Source organism: Dipodomys spectabilis, unplaced genomic scaffold (assembly GCF_019054845.1).
Source record: "Dipodomys spectabilis isolate Male_0828 unplaced genomic scaffold, ASM1905484v1 ptg000187l, whole genome shotgun sequence".
Classification (NCBI taxonomy): Eukaryota; Metazoa; Chordata; class Mammalia; order Rodentia; family Heteromyidae; genus Dipodomys; species Dipodomys spectabilis.
This window is the reverse complement of record NW_024870864.1, coordinates 9,829,280-9,842,693: the sequence shown is the minus strand read 5'-3', so window position 1 is coordinate 9,842,693 and position 13,414 is coordinate 9,829,280. Positions and strand designations below refer to the sequence as shown.

The window sequence follows — 13,414 nt, the reverse complement described above, 5'->3', positions numbered from 1 at the left end:
TTTTTATGGTGGTAGGAAAAGGGAGACAGGAGGGAAGATGGGTGAGCAAATGCAGTCGTTGTATTCAATGTACATTAGGCAAAAAATGAACTATGTAACGTGTAGGTAGGGACAGGAGGGGGAAAATGGAGATGACATTGCCCAAGAAATGTTGTACTCATAACCTAACTTATGAAATTGTAATCCCTTAGTACAACTCCTTGAAAATAACAATATAATAACTACAACAAAAAGTAAAAACAAAAAAAAAGACAATTGGAATTCAATGATCTTCTTAGAAGCCTTAAAACAATATTTCTATTTTTTTTTGCTCAATATTTGTGTTTCAAGAGACTTTGTCTCAGTGTAAGAAGCAGATTTTGGGCATGGCCTATAGTAAACACCCTGGTATCCAAACACCAACAATATGTATTGTAAAACCATCAATACATGTGGTATACATACTAAAACAAATGTTACTGATGCTTTAATATTCCAGTTTTAGATTCATCCAGAAGAAATGTAAGCCACAGGAACAGAAAACAAAATGGGCATTTTCCTTTAAATTTAGATTATACTAAAGTCAAAATTTTATATGGAATTTAACTTGGCAAAATTTTTGATGTTTTAAGCTTACACTAATTTTTTTTTTTAGGGGGGAGCCTGGTCGTGGGGCCTGAACTCTGGGCCTGGGCGCTGTCCCTCAGCTCTTCAGCTCAAGGCTAGCGCTCTACCACTTGAGCCACAGCACCACTTCCAGCTTTTTTCTTTTTGCTTGTGTGGTGCTGAGGAATTGAACCCAGGGCCTCATGCATGAAAGGCAAGCGCTCTACCACTGAGCCACCTTCTCAGCCCCTATGCTAATTTTTAAGAAACTACAAAACACACAGATTAGGTTCAATGGTTGGTTGGGCAAAAAACAACAGTAAACAACAACAACAACAACAAACATCGCTTCTTCCAGAAGCGAAGTTGGAATATATATTTAATAAGTATAAAAGATTCCTTTACATATTTAAGTATGCTTAACCTGAATCTCAAACAACAAAGTACTGACAAAAAAAGAATATAAAATTTTAAAATTTAACCTAAAGTATTATAATTTAAGGTTCAGATAGTTAATCTCACTATTAAAAAATAATGTTAAAAAATAAATTTTAGGTTTTAATCCAAATACTGGTAATTCCATAGTTCCTAAAATGAAGGCAAAGTATTTGACTATATTCTTAGGCATAAGACAAAATATAATAAGATTGTAGGCTCAACCCAGGAGAAGTACTGGGTCAGGACTGCAATCTCTATTAATTAGGTATCCCAGCTGGGCAGTGGGCTTGCAGCTGTTAACTTGATCAATGACTTACCTAAATGTCATCTCTACTGATTCGCTTATAAATTACCAGCAAGTGAGACTAATGTACAGGTGCTAATTTATTTAAACTGTTCTCTACAGTTCTACATAGCTTTATAAACTGCATCTGGCACCTAATGTTAGCTGTCAGTTGTACTTAGACATGCCTGTCCTAACGACTCTGTTCATTAGAAGTGAGCACAAATTATGAAATATTGTGAAAAATGATACATCAAATGGAATGGGCACAGCAAATCAATTAGAGAAACTTCACACAGCATATTCACACTGAGGAGAATAAAACACTCTGGTTTCAGAATGAGGTCTATAATACCAATTAAAAAGTAATTGGTAGATCTCAGCAGTGTTATATATCAATTTGCTGGCTTTTTTCCTGAAATTCTATAGTAATGTAGAACTTAACTTTTAATTCCCAAATACAGACATTAGTAAGCACAAGTGCAACTCTGTACTCATATATTTAAAAGAAATGTGTCTCCAACCTAAAATTTATAATGACTATATGCTTAATTCAAAAAGGAAGATGTAAGTATCAGTGGTCTTCAACTTTCTGTGTCAAGAGCATGATTCTAAGTAAAAGAACTTTTTTGGTACACTAAGGATTTACTCTCACCAGGAGCTGGTGGCTCACATCTGTAATCCTAGCTACTAAGCAGGCTGAGATAAGACGATGAGGGTTCGAAGACAACCCATGCAGAAAAGTCCATGAAACTCTTACCTCCAATTAACCACCAGAAAGCTGAAAGTATTACCATGGCTCAAAGTGGTAGAGCACTACCCTTGAACATAAAAAGCTCAGAGATAGTCCCCAGGCCCAGAGTTCAAGCCCCACAATAGCCAAATAACAACAACAAAAAATTTAGAATTGCAACAACACAAAAGAGCAGATTGATTGGCCATCATTAGTACCCATGACTGTTGTAACATAGCAATGTGATCCAACATCCATAATGTTCCACAAGCCTGACTGCACTATTCACCTGGCTGTGGGGTCAAGAGGGAAAACTGATCCTGCTCTGCATGTGATAATCAACACACTCTGGGAATTAGTTCTTCACAGCTTTCAGACACACAGACTCTTACTACTCCTTTCCACTGTATGACAAAGCCCACACAGCTCAGTGTCACATCTGGCAGATTACTCTAACAATACTGATAGAATCCAAAATAGCTTTTACATACTCATCAACATTTAGCAGTAACCTGTGAAAAGCTGTGGAACAGAACTTCTGAACCTTAGCATTAAGATCTATTTTCAAAAGATTTCAAACTTTCAAACTACTTTTCCTGAAACAGTTCATACACTATTAATTGTTAAGAATACCTGCTTTTTATCCGATAGACCTTCTAACAGTTATCAGTAGCATTAGAGTAGTTTACTGGATAAGAGCAATGAATAAATTATTTTCAATATAACTGAAGGAATTAGGCAACACTAAACTATTATTCTGAATCAGAAAAAATACCTGTCAATAACTTTTGCTAATTTTTATTATACAAACTAAAAATAGTTTTCATATAAATTTAATAAAAGACTAAGCATTTAATATAGCAAGATAATTTTTTAAAATTCCAGATCCTGCATTTTTAATAATAATAAGCTTTCCAAATATTGTAAATAAGTACCAGTAGTAAAATACCAGTAATAAAAAAGAATTATTTTTACTCAGAAATGTTATCCATAACATTTCCTTTTTATTTTTACTAAGACTCTCTATGCTCTTCCAAACTCCTCATTAAAGAAATATTTTGCACAAATTCATGCATAAATTAGGTATGGTATACAAAGTGAGGCCAGACTTTGATTCAAATTCATTTCTCTGAAATAAAGTTGTAAACCCTGAAACCAATAAAAAAAAAAAAAACACTTATGAAGAGCTACAATAGCTGGCATAAATTCATGGATTTTGCCTGGAGTCCAAGGACTCTTAGTTTTAATTCACATGTCTAACAAGTTTAGTTATACCAGAAGGCTGGCAGGCAGGTGAGAGCGATTAAAGACAGACACACCACACAAGACTTCTTGACAGTAAAAGATGACAAGAATCAGTTTTCAAGCATCCATGGTCCATTCAGTACAGGGATAAATGTGTACTACCAGCCATGGCCAGGGTTTAACAACCACAGTGAGAACAAAAATCTTAAGGTACTTTTAGTTAAAATATATTCACCATACTAGTAAAGACAGGAGAGAGCAATTTATTTTAGAAAATGTTTCTCAAAAGATTAACCTTGGAAAACAGAACACAGTCTTTGGATAAAGTATCTTCTATTTCCTTGGTATCCTTAACAATTTAAAAAAAGATGCCTACCTCCAAAGGTTTTTATGAAGATTAAATATAACGCTATATACTAGGTTCCCTGTTAGCATTTCACAGACATACAGCCTTTTAATATGTGGTAGAAGTCTTATTACTAATCATAATTAAAAATACCTTTCTTATACCTGAAAAATTCACTTCTTTGAAATATCTAATTTCCTAATTGTACTAAGTAAGAGTTACTCTGCTTAATTTTAATTTATCCGCTAAAGTCAAACATTTTACAAGAAAACATTATAACTTCCAAATAGGTAACTGCAAAGGGAGGTTAAAATGTATTTTTATTATTTTGGATAAATGGTTTTTGTCTTTGGAAGTAATGAAGCGTATTTTTTTTTCAGCATGGAAATCTAAATAAGACTTGTCACCTGCACTGCCTCTCCTAGTTCACAGATACAGTCAAAATTCTTATAAAAAGAATAGTTTCAAAAACAAATGAGCAGGGAAGTATAATGGGTATGTAATTGTAACGCTTCGAGAAGTGCCGGTTGTTACTGTCCTTTGGCTTTTACATCTCCTCAGATGCCGAGGGAATCCATTAAAATTAATAAAATGCCAAAAGAGTTAATTGATATAAAATGTGAGACCCAGTGAAGCTGATCAATCACTTGCAGCAAAGTCTAGCGTGGCAGAATTATGTCACCAGTGTCAAGGAAAATGGCGCACTCACTTCCATATGGGCTTTTAGATTCCAAGCAAGGTGAGGCATATCACCCCACAGGAAAGGCAATCTCCCCTTTAAGCTGATCAACGGTAAATCAATGTACTCAACAGCAGTGCTGGTGATTCTCCCAGCATTCAGCCTCAGGAGGCATGAAAGATTTGTGTGACAAAGGCAATAACAGATAGGGAATGATTCTGGTTATGGTAGACTGTGCTTATTATTGCTGATAGTGATGAGCACAGTAACACATTGTATTCATCTCCTACTGCTAACTCATCCTGAGGTGGGCAAGCAGATACTATTATATCAGAGGGGAGAAAATCAAGTGGCAGAGAGCTGTGACCTGCTCAACGCCATGCTTGTGACACTAAAAGGAATCTTCTAATCCCAGGTTCTATATCTTTCTATGGTACTTCAACTGCAATGGATTTATTAAAAACAATATCAATTTAATAATAAGGTTCTATATGATCTATATTTACAGTATCCTTTCAGATTTCTCAAAATAATATTAAAAGGATAATGTGGATACTGTAGACACTATAACAAGACATTTGAAGAGATTTTAGTATATAGGAAAATTGTTTCAAATCTTAAAACAATTTTGCAATGAATATATTTCATAAATCACTTGGGCTCTTATTATTTTAGCAACTGAGTAGTATGCAAAAATCAAGTTTCTAAAATACATAAAATAATCAGTGGTTTGATCTGAATATAATGGCAAAATTATAGTAGGTCTAGACTTTTAACTAGGCAACTGAATTATAGATCATGTCTACTCTGCATAAATTAAACCCTCAGAAAATAATTTTAAGATCTTAAAACTCATATTCAGTAAACATATGAGCAACAAACTAGCCACTCCAAACAAAAGAATTCATTTTTAATATTGTGTATAAATATTTATTCCTTCAGATAGAAATATGACTCTGTTCCTTTCAATAGGTTAATTATACCCTGGGTACATCCAAAAAAGGAGAGCTGCATGAGCTAGGCATCAGTAGCTCACAGTAATGCTGAAATCTGAAGATCACAATTCAAAGCCAACCTGAGTGTACAAATCTTGAGGACTTTTTTTTGCCAATTAACCAGCCCAAAAGCCAGAACTAGAGGTGTAACTCAAGTGATAGAATATCAGCTATGAGCAAAAAAAAAAAAAGCCAAGTGAGAGTAGAACTTGATTTCAAACCCCATTACAAAAAAAAAAAAAGGAGTTGGTGGGTTGGTGGTGGTAAAGGACCTGCTTTGGAGAACTGTTAACTGTTAACACAGGCCATGAGGAGCTCAGGGCTGGGTTTTGACAGAAAACAGTAAAAGGAGGGTTGGGCAAAACAGTGGGGATTAGAAGCTCCCTCTGTTTGACTCCCTGAATGAGAAGAGTCAGGTTAACAAAAGAGACTATTTTGAAGACAGTAAGAGAAGAGCCTCAGAATCACAAAACAGGCAACAGGACAGCTGGAAAGCACAAAGCAATGGGAAGGCAACAGAGAAAAAAAGTTTTCAACTCCAACTACAGCTCCCTGGGAGAGAAATGACAGAGCTACAATTACAAGGTAACAAAGCAACAAAGAGATGGAACCACACAGTCTGAAAACGTTATATCCAGTCTGGGGATTTGGTATGATAGTGATTTCTCCCTTGTGGCTTTGGAACAGCAAGACATTTGTCACTCTTTATGTATTACAGGTAGGGCCCTCCTTGAGAAGGGATCAATTGCTTTGGAATCAAGGACTAATCATGGCTGAGCGAGCCCAAGAACACCATGCCATAGTGTCTGAGTGTAACACAGACAATGAATGAGAGCAGTTCTGAGGTCCCCCGTATCATGAGATTACCTCAGCTTCTTCTCTCCCATACGCAGTTAATGTCGGACAGGGTCTGAAACCTGGAAAATGGGAAAGCAGAGTGTGCTTGATCTCCACTGCTCCTTCTCCAGCCCAGAAGTCAGTACTATATGCCCTCTCCACTTTCCAACAAATTTAGGGGGCCATTACTGGTAGCACAAACTGGTGCTTAACAATTGACAAATTGCTAAAGAAAATGTATCCACAATTGCTTATTATGCAACCATAAAGAAGAATGAAATTATGTATGACAATGTATGCAACTGGAGATAAATGATTAAACAAAATAAGTCAGAGTTCTCTCATACATGGAATCTGGAAAAAAAATTTAATGACATAAATAAAAAGGGCAGAAAGTGTAGGGCAGGGAACAAATAGGAGGGTAGAAAGTTTAAGGAGAGGGTGACAGACTAAAGTATATAACACAAATATGGGAAAGTAGGAAGAGAAACCTATTAAAATTGTCTTAAAAAGGGAGGTGATAAGAATATACAGAGGGTGTCATATGATCATTTGTGACCATATTTGTGCAATTAAATGCTATTAAAAAGCAAATAGTAAGTAATAAAAAAGTTAAAAGCTAAAACAAAAATGTAAACTATCCACAAAGAATTTGCAAGGCCAGACAGTTTTACTAAGAAACTTAAACTGAAAATTTAAAAGAATTAATAACATATTCATAAAATTTTCTAACATGTGAACACTAGCCAATTCATTTTACAATGACAATATTATTCTGCTACCAAAAGCAAAGACATTAACTTAAAAAAATTACAAATTAAGCAGATGTAGTAGCACATGTCTACAATCCCAAAACTGTGAGGATTTTGAATTTGAGGTCAGTCTGTATAGTTCCAGGCTATCCTGGGTACATAGAGTCCTTGTTTAAATAAATAAATATATACATACATAAATAAAAAAACTGATGAAGTGCAATTTCTCTCATGAATATAAAGTTGGTTTGACATCTGAAAATTAACATCGTTATCAGTAGAACGAAAGGAAAAATGATCATAAAACATGCAGAAAGAGTACTTGACAATATTCAATCTACTAACAGCAGAAAAGTTCAGCTGAAAAGTTAAAAAAACATCCTGAACTTGATAAAAGGCATCTACCAAAAAACCCCACAAAACTATAGCTAGACATCAGTACTATAACATTATACTTTATTGTGAAAGAATTACAAATTTCCCACTAAGGTCAGGAATAAGCCAAGAAAGTCTGCTGTCACTTTCCATTCAACATTGCTACAAGTTTTAGCCAGGTAAATTAGGTAAGGAAAAGAAGTAAAAGCCAACCAGTTTGGAAACAAAGAAGTAAAAGTATTCTAAGTGACAGAATGTATACCTAGAGTGTTGTACTATGGGTGACACATAACAGAAATCCTAGGGAATGCACTAAAAAACTATGGAACTTAGTAAATGACTTCAGCAAAGTTATACATTTAATATCAATATGCAATATTTATATTATATATATAGATTTATAAATCAGTGAAGAATTCTATAAGAAAACAGTTTTACCTATAGCAGGATTTTAAATTTTTACTATTAGTGAAAATATGGACCTTGTATAAGTGGACACATCCTTTGGAGATCATAACCATCTATTTATTTAAGAAGCCATGCATGTGCATGGATCATGAGGATAGGAGATTTCCAAGTTTATAGCAGAGTCAGACACTGTATTGACCAGGGCTTAGTTATACTGGCTTAATTGTCTGGAACATAAACACATAGTAGTTAGTCTTAAACAGGACACACATGTCACCTTGTATTGTATAGTTAGGATATCATAGGTCATTCTGTTTTGAAGTAGTGCCTGGCTCATCATCTTTATCTCCGAGTTTACCCTAGGATCCATTAAGTTTGAAAAGTTAACTCAGTTTGACAAAGTACTTTTAAGGGCCATCCCATAGGGATGCTGTAGAGAAGGATCAAATGCCCTAGAGGAGGATCAAATCTTAAACATATTTCATCTGAGCCACATACAAGAAAGAATCCAGGTCAAAGATAAGAAAAGTATCCTAGTCACGAGGTAGAAACAAGAAAGTAGGAGATGCCATGTAAGAGGAAAGTGTCTGAAACACAGAGGTAGACAGCATAATTTCATTCACCTCAACCTCAAACAGGAAGAGGAGACAATGGATTTCCTTTCAGTAGACCCAAAATATTTCATCCAAGTAATAGCACCAAAATATGCTTCTAGAAATTCAACGCAGCTAATCAAAATTGATGCTTACAATCACATGAGAAGAATTAAGGCAAGACACAAAATTGATTAGCAGGAAAGTTTATTGGGAAAGGAATAAACTTTCAATAGACTGATACTGGTGGCTACCAGTGTGAGAATGATCTAAAGTAGGATTTAAAAAAAATTAGCCGGGCGCCAGTGGCTCATGCCTGTAATCCTAGCTACATAAAAGGCTGAGATCTGAGGATTGTGGTTCAAAGCCAGCCTGGGCAGGAAAGTCCATGAAACTCTTATCTCCAATAAACCACTCAGAAAACCGGAAGTGGTGCTGTGGCTCAAGCAGTAGAGTGCTAGCCTTGAGCTGAGCTGAAGAGCTGAGGGACTGTGCCCAAGCCCAGAGTTCAAGCCCCATGACCGACCCCCCCCCCAAAAAAAAAAATTAAGCTAACCAATCAATTTAATGAAAGAAGTGGCATACTTATATTGAAAACTAGAAAACATCACTAAGAGAAACTAAAAATCTAAACAGAAAGAAACATACAGGTTCATAGATTAGAAAATTTAAAATGGCAGTATCCTCAAAATTGATCTAGGGATTTAGCATTGTCCCTATCAAAAATCCTAGGTGCTACTTTGTAGAAAGTGACAAGCCAACCTTAAAATTTCATATAGAAATTCATAGTACAGAGTACCACAATTATCTTCAGAAAAAAGTTTAAAAAAAAAAGAATAAAGTAGGAGTGCTTGCACTTTCCAATTCAACAATATACTAGAAAGCTACTGTAATCAAGACAAACTAGTACTGTCATATAATACAAAGGAACTGAAATGGTAAGTTTTTCACATTTATACTCAACTAATGCTGGTAAGAGAGACAAAAGGATTCCAAGGGAAAAATAACTGTCCTTTAAACTAATGACAACTGAATATCCACATATGAAGAATAAGCCAGACCCGTCCTCATATCATATTAAAAAAATTACCTCAAAATGAATCAATGACCTAAATAGAAGAGCTAACAGTATAAAACTCTTAGAAAAAATATGAGGTCAAATCTTAGTATACATCTGAGCGGTAAAAACATGCCCTACACAAATACTGTGTTCATAGCATGTGTGTTCATAGCAGTATTATTTATAATAACAAAAATGGAAATGACAACCACTTTGGAAAGCAGTATGGAGGTTCCTCAAAAGACTCCACATAGAACTGCCCTATGACCCAGCAATCCCACTTTTGGGCATTTACCCAAATGTTTACAAACAAGACCACACTAAAGCTTCCAGCACGACTATGTTTATTGCAGCATTATTTACCATAGCTAAGAGATGGAACCAACCCAGATGCCCCTCAGTAGATGAATGGATCAAGAAAATGTAGTATATATACACAATGGAATTCTATGCCTCCATCGGAAAGAATGATATTGCCCCATTTGTTAGGAAATGGAAAGACTTGGAAAAAATTATATTAAGTGAAGTAAGCCAGGCCCAAAGAAACATAGGTCCCATGGTTTCCCTTATTTGCAATATCTAGTTTATGTCTGAGTCAAGCAGAAAAGGTCAGATAAGGTGATGTTAGGAAAATGAACCCTAAGATATGTATTTTAAATGTTTTTTTTTCTTTCATACGATTATTTCTAACACATTTATAAGATTATTTCTTTGTTGCTTTGTATGTCCCTCCCCCACAGTATAACCCCTGCTTTCACTATATTTGATGTCGGTATAATTTGTGGAGGGGAAGGGGAAAAACAAATCATTTAAATAGGGATACAGGTGGACCCATTGCAACAATGAGATGTACAAGTCGTTATGTCGAAAACGAACTTTACAACTTTGGGTGGTGGGGTGGAGAGGGGGAGGGGGAGGATTGGGGGATGGGAAGGGGAAACAAAGGAGGAGGCTACAATGCTTGATAAGAAATGTACTCATTATTTGCCCATGTAATTGTAACCCCTCTATACAGTATTTTCACAATTAAAAAAAAAAGAGTGAGAGGGGAAGTGGGGAAGGAACAGATAGTAGGAGATAAACAAAGGAGGAGGTAACAATGCTCGACAAGAAATGTACTCATTACCTTACACATGCAACTGAAACCCCTCTATACAGCATCTTTACAATAAAATAAAATTTAATATTTAAAAAAAAGGAAATGATACAAATGCCACCATCTGATGATTAAAATGTTGTCAATTAATTCAGTACAAAAATTACTCAGTAAAAGGAATAAAATATTAATACATGCTACAATGTGAATAAATACTGGAAACATGCTAAGTAAAAAAAAAAAAGAAAAGGAAAAAAAACCCTAATTGAGTCTATTTATATGAAATGTCCAGAAAAGGGATATCTACAGATGGAGATAGGAAGTAGATGGCTAGAGCTGGGAAATGGAAGAAGGAGAGAATGAGGGCTAAAGGGCAGGAAATTTATTTTGGAAGGATATGCACAGTCCAAAGTAAGTTGTATTTATCTGTCTACACAACTCTGAACACTAAAGACCAATAATTTGAACATTTTAAATGGCATGTGCATTTTCTCAGTTACTTAGGAAAAAAAAGAAAAGGAAATAATAAAAGATGTTGTTTTGGGAAACAAGACATAAGGAAGCAGAGATGTGCTTCTACTTGGAAAAGAAAACTCTATAGTATAACTATCCACGACAACAGGCTCACTATCAACCTTTTAAAGGGAGCATAGTGAAAAATGGGGAAGAAGAATATTTATTGCTTGTTTTTACTCTTGGGTTCTTAAAAAAAAACTTGTGCATTTCTGTTGTTGTTTTTGTTGTCTATAGACACTAGTTATTTTTCTTCCATTTTTCTTGAAAGGCACAATTTTTGAAGATATGCAGCTGAGCTGAACATTATATAAATAATCTGAATAATATGGGATGTCTGTGATTTGTGAAAGGAGGCCAAATGAAGAAAGATAACTAAGTTCAAAGTTTAAAATCTTAGAAGTTTTCTCTTTGGATACCGAAGACATGTAAGTCTTTTGTCTTTTTTTAATGGAATAATCCTTATACTATCTATACAAATAACATTTACATTACACAAACTTTTATATATAACCTAGAGAATATTTAAAGTATTTAGGAGAATGTGTACAGGGTCTATGTAAGTGCTTCACCATTTTATGACATGGGGTCCTATAACCAATTTCCCACCGAAACTAAGAAACAACTGCACAGCTACATGGTATATAATGATTTTGCAGTCAATGACAAACCCCATATATTACAGTGGCCCTATAATCTTACACTGGACAGTGATGTTGCCAACCCTACTAGTTTAAGTGTATGCTATGATGTTCACAAATGACAAAACCAGTTAATGATACAGTTGTAAGAATGTATTTCTATTATTGAGCAAAGCATAGCACTTTTTCTCCTATTGACTGAAAGTTTAATTAAGGATAGTTAAAGAGAAACATGGGTCTCTTATTCTTCAGTTGTTTTATAAACATCCACAAAAAATGAGAAAGTAGAAACTGAGGAAATTATGAAGCAGAAGCATTTGAAAGAAAGCCATCTGACATGCAAAGGTAAAATTTTGACACATAATATAGAAAAAAAGGAAAAACAACAAAAATGAATTATTTATATTTTTAGGTACCTTCTATTCCACGGTTCATGACTGTTTTTTTGATACCCTTAATTGTCTGCTTGTTTAAATGATCTGAATTTTTTACTTTAATATTTGTTTGAACTCACTGCAAATAAAGGAAATTATCTGGAATTTTTTTTCTTGGCGTACATATTATGATATATCACCTGCCTCAAACGGTTACTTTAAACTTAGTGAATAATTCTTTTCATCAGAACAAAGTTTATTTTGTTTGGAGGGATAGTTTGCTTTGGTTTTCATGGATGATGTATAAATTCAGCAGAGCATGTAAATCCTCTCTTATTCTCATAGTCTTCCCACTGCTTTGGTGGGTTTTAAAGACATTCACTTTAAAGACATTGGGTTGGAGGTGTAGCTCAATTGGTAGAGCACTAGTCAATGAGTGAAGGAGGCAGATACCACGTTTGAGTCTTGGTCTCAGACCTATTCTGTGTAAACTCTCCTCTCATTGTTAAAGCTTCTGTGTGATTTTCCTTCAGTGTATTCTTGGCTAATAAATGCCAGCCTGGGTCATACTGATGCTTTTCCCTGGTATGAAATTTCCCACTTGTGGCATTGTGTTGGTTCTTGAATATTGTGTCTTTGGGGGTATATCAGATTTAGATCTGCTTTAGATGTGGAAAATACCAAGCTCAAGGCAACAGTAAGAGCTGCAATTTATTGGTTCGAGCACATTCTTGCTTCATAGATGGAGTCTTTTTGCTATGGTCTCCCATGATGGAAGGGATCAACAAGACTATTGGGCTTGTTGAAATCTGAGAATTCTGCCTTCATGGTACCATTGTTATAAATAAATATGCTCTCCAAAAACCACTGGAGTCACAACAATGGACATGAAAATAAAGAATTGCCCCAGCAAGGTAAAATTTACTTCTGCAGAAGGGTGCACCACCAGCCAAAACTCTGGCAAGCAAGCATACCAAGCAAAAGATTTAAAAAATGACATAAAATGAGTCAGGCACCAGTGGCTCATGCCTATAATCCTAGCTATCCAGAAGAATGAGATATGAGGATCACAGTTTGAAGGCAGCCTAGGCAGGAAAGTCCATGAGACTCTTATCTCCAATAAAAACTACTCAGAAAAAGCCAGAAGTGATGCTGAGGCTCAAGTGGTAGAGCACTAGCCTTGAGCACAAAGAAGCTCCGGGAAAGCCCCCAGCCCAAGTTCAAGTCCCAGGATCAGAAAAAAAAAAAAAAGACATAAAATGTTAAATTATACTGTAGGAAGATGCCATTCTTCAGTGAAATACCAAATACCATAGGACATTAAATGTTAATTTAAAAAAAAATCAGAAAAGCTTCAAAGTTGTTACTCTTAAATTCCTGTTACTTACTCTGGGATATCCAGTAAAAACAAAGTAGTTTTGAGAAGAGCCACTAATTTTCTTACTACTTGAAATAAATCTA

General features: G+C 35.1%; 1 protein-coding gene across 1 annotated transcript in view; it reads right to left on the bottom strand.

The window, feature by feature from the left end:
• Mrps9 (mitochondrial ribosomal protein S9) overlaps positions 1–13,414 on the bottom strand; it is a 68,622-nt gene that overhangs the window by 37,420 nt on the left and 17,788 nt on the right. The gene's annotated exons all lie outside the window — the stretch shown is intronic.